The sequence below is a fragment of the Euprymna scolopes genome, chromosome 6 (genome assembly GCF_053919585.1).
Source record: "Euprymna scolopes isolate OS-2025 chromosome 6, ASM5391958v1, whole genome shotgun sequence".
Classification (NCBI taxonomy): domain Eukaryota; kingdom Metazoa; phylum Mollusca; class Cephalopoda; order Sepiida; family Sepiolidae; genus Euprymna; species Euprymna scolopes.
In genome coordinates this window covers 8,511,190-8,515,293 of record NC_136487.1, presented here as the reverse complement: position 1 = coordinate 8,515,293, position 4,104 = coordinate 8,511,190, and positions in this window count along the sequence as shown.

The window sequence follows — 4,104 nt, the reverse complement described above, 5'->3', positions numbered from 1 at the left end:
TGAGTAAAGTTTATCCTGGATACACAGTTGTTCACTATTTCTTTCCTACAGTTTAATAGATTTAATAAATGTTGGGGTTCTTTAAAGAATATAATAGAGACTTTCTCATTCAAGCATAATCTACATGGATCGTTTAGGTTCCTATATGTACTTGCTTGCTTTCCATTCGAATATGCATTTCTTTGATTTCCCAGTATTGGTTTGCTAGTGCTGTTTTCATTCGTTTTTTTTTTGTTGTTGTTATTGAACGTGTTTTTCTGGTCATATCTGGTTTTGAAACCTGAGGAAGTCATATTTACGTAATATTTCTTGATATATAACCTGAATAACAAGAAATATTATGTAGGTATGACCTCATCAGTCGCGAAAATGTTCTTTTTTAAAGGCAGATATTGTATATATATATATATATATATATATATATATATATATATATATATATATATATATAGTCCGAGGAAGATTTGAGTAAAAAAATGTAAAAAAAATATAAAAAATGCAGTTTAAATTCCCGGTAAAAAAAAACCAACTAACTTTAACTTATCGCAGACTTAGCACCTACATAATACGACTTCTAAAATGTTTATGATTACAAAAGAGAATTCAACTTTATAAGGATGAAAAAAGAAAGCATTAACTAAAATTGTTAAATAGACTTAGCATTTGCATAAGCCGATTTCTCAAAAATCTTCAATTATAAAAGAGAATTCAACAATTCCAGGATGAAAAAGAAAATCTTAGCTAATTTTTTTAATATAGAAAACGGGAAAACTCAGCTGTCTACAATGTAGCCGTTTCGGATATTTAAAAACAAAACAGCTGTTAAATACATAGCTCTCCAATGGAAATAATAAAAAAAAAGTAGAATACGATTAATATTTATACTAATATATGAATAAAAAACAATAATATATAAGTAATTTAACAAGATTACAAGATCTATTCTGCCGCATGTTCACTAGCATATAAATGCTATGATAAAAGCTGAATTTAATTGAAAAATTCAATATGGCGTAATGTAAAAATAAAAAGGTATTTACAGTCTCTCTTCCAATTTTCGGATTTTTACCATGTCAAATCAGATTTCAATTCCTTTTGGCGGATTGATTGTTGCTATTTCTTCTGATGAGTTAAGGGCATACTAGATTCACTGATTGATATAATAATTAAGTGATTGATTTTGCGCTACGAAACAGATACTGTCAAGAATTGTGTAAGTCAACTGAATTAAAGGAATGAATTATAAGATAATAAACATCATGAATTTTGGAATATAACTTTTTGTCATTTATTCTCTATATTGCTCTGTAATTACATTGAGCTTCTTATATAAGGATTGATATATAATAAGAAAATATATTTCTACAGAAATATATTTGCTTATTATATATAAATATATATCATATATATATATTTATATAATATATATATATATATATAACTCTCTCTCTCTCTCTCTCTCTCTATATATATATATATATATATATGAAAACAGGCACTTATTTTATACTCATCTCAAAATTTACTACCAGCAGGGTGACCCGACGTTGCCCGAGATTGTATAATGATCAACAAATGTTTCACACGCCCATATTTTTATTGTCATCGTTTTTTGCAATCAAATCGATTGATTGCCTGCTCTAATTGAGGACCCATCGCGATGCACCTGGAGAAAGCTTCACATACCTCTCGTTGTTACTGTCCACAAGATATTGTAGTCTACATTGCACTGTAGAGAACCTACTGTTGATTTTATAACATTATTTTATATATAATAGACTCAATTAAAGTTCAAAATGCAAAAGTCAAGTATCATGCTTCAATTGTGCCCTAAACAGAAACATTCATTTCGAACGCGCCCTTGTCATATCAAAGAACCCGCTGTTAATGTAATATGCTTGACATTACTTGTTGTGCGAGGATAATAACTTGAATTTAAGTTTAAAATGAAAAAGTCCAGTATCATTGTGGAATTGTACTTTAAACAAAAACATTTATTTTGAAGGCACACCTGTCATATCAAAGAACCTACTGTAAATTTTATATGTTGGGCCTTTCTGCTTTTGTGGTAATAAAACTTCTCAATGTGATGTTAGGCTGTATAAGGTGTTAACTTTTTGTCAAAATCTGTTCTTTTTTTCATCGGATTATTTTGCTTATCGATACTTATCAAAGACATTCCGACACACAACCTATCTAAGGACACTGTTAGGCACATAAAGTACCCTTTTGTGATATTTCATAAAAATCGACCCAGACGTTTTCGAGCCCATAGGGAACGTATTCACAAACACACAGACACGCAGATACACAAAGTTCATTTCATATAACAGTAGAGATAGGGATAAAAGCATACGATTGTTTCAGCCATTAACTGATATTTTTTTTATAGTTCTTTGAATATACGCTTTTATTTTTATTTCAGTACGAGCAGCTTATCAGCGCTAAAAATATGAATGAAAACTAAATAAATACGATTATATATATAGCCACCCGCATAGAGGACTGTTTCGTTGTATCACAACTCATCAGTGCGGCTAGACTAGCGCTTTTCCATAGCCGGGGATTGAACCTACAACTATCGCGTTTATGTATATATATATTGTTTTTTAGAGGCGGCGAACTTTAAATTAAAATATATCACAGAAAAATATTTTTATCATACAAACATGCGATTTATTTCAAAGAATACTTTTTGGTGTTTATAATTTAAATACAATTTAGGTCATACGGTCCCCACGCCTCGCACGTATATGACGTAATCTACATATTCAATTTTTACAACTCTACACATTAAATTAGGTTGTATTTCGGCACTAACGGGTGTAATGTTGTCTTCCAAGCTGTCTATTGTATCTGGTTTATCAGTTGTAGGCATGGAACTTTACATATACCCAAGGAAAATAATATAATGGTGTTAAATCGGACGAACGATGTTGTCAGTTGATGAGTTCATTTTGTGAAATTATTCATTCGTTAAATGTTTCAAAATAAATTTGCACAAATTGCAATTCGGGTGTCAGTATTTATGTTGTGTATTCCCAAACCAAGCTGTACTCAAAATAACCGATAATTGCCAAATCTGCAATTAAAGAAAATAGAGATAAATATATGTATATATAGTTCTAACCCTCTATATCTCTCATATATGTGTGTGTGTGTGTGTGTGTGTGTATAATGGCAGCAAACCCATTCTCGAGTATTGCCATTACTTAATAAAATAAAGAAAATTAAAGAATGAAGACAGCTCAGCAGTGAGCTGTACGAAAGTGGCCAAACTCGGGCATTCTTTGGCACAAATGATGCAGACATGAGCGCCACTAGCAGCACCTGCTGGACGGTCACTTCTATGAACCTTCTACAGTCCTGCACGTTTCCGACGACTGTGTCCAGACTGGTTCCTTGAACACTTGCCGGGCCAGACCCTGGAAGTTTCAGAGCCCTTATTGCCATTGCCGCCCATATCTGCATCAGCCTTCATTGAATGTTTGTGTGCCATTTTAGGCCATAGCCAGCCTTTTTGTTATCGAGATACACACTGATTGCAAAATGTGTATTCCATTGCATATCAAGCAATGCCTGTGTTTGAAATTTTTTATAGTGAGGAAAGACTTTGCACCGAGGCAATTCCACTCTCTGACCAACTACCACATTGAACCAAAAAGAAGAGCAAGTCAACATAATTGGATGCAGCAGCCGCCGCAAGTTTTATATCTGGGTTTTCCTTTTCCTAGACAGGTTACCTTCACCACGGCTTACGGGATCCCCCCCCCTCCATGCGATCTGATCCATGACTGGGACTTAGGTTGCTGGGCACCAGAGCATACTCCACATGCTGGGAGGGGGGTCATGTATGCCACAGCTGACGGAGCCTAATCTTCTCTAGAGGTTTCTGTCAGGGTTACCTCACCCTTAGCCTTTGGTTAAAAGAACCTTACCCCACAAGGCAGCTGAGGTCCAGTTATACGGCGCAGGACACTCGCCGTTCATCAGAGCTCCGTCTGCGTGGCAGTGGTCATGACGAGGGGTTGATTTGTCTGGGAAAAGCACAGTATGACGCGAAGAAATCAGCTTTTAACACACGTCCACACCAGACCTTGATTG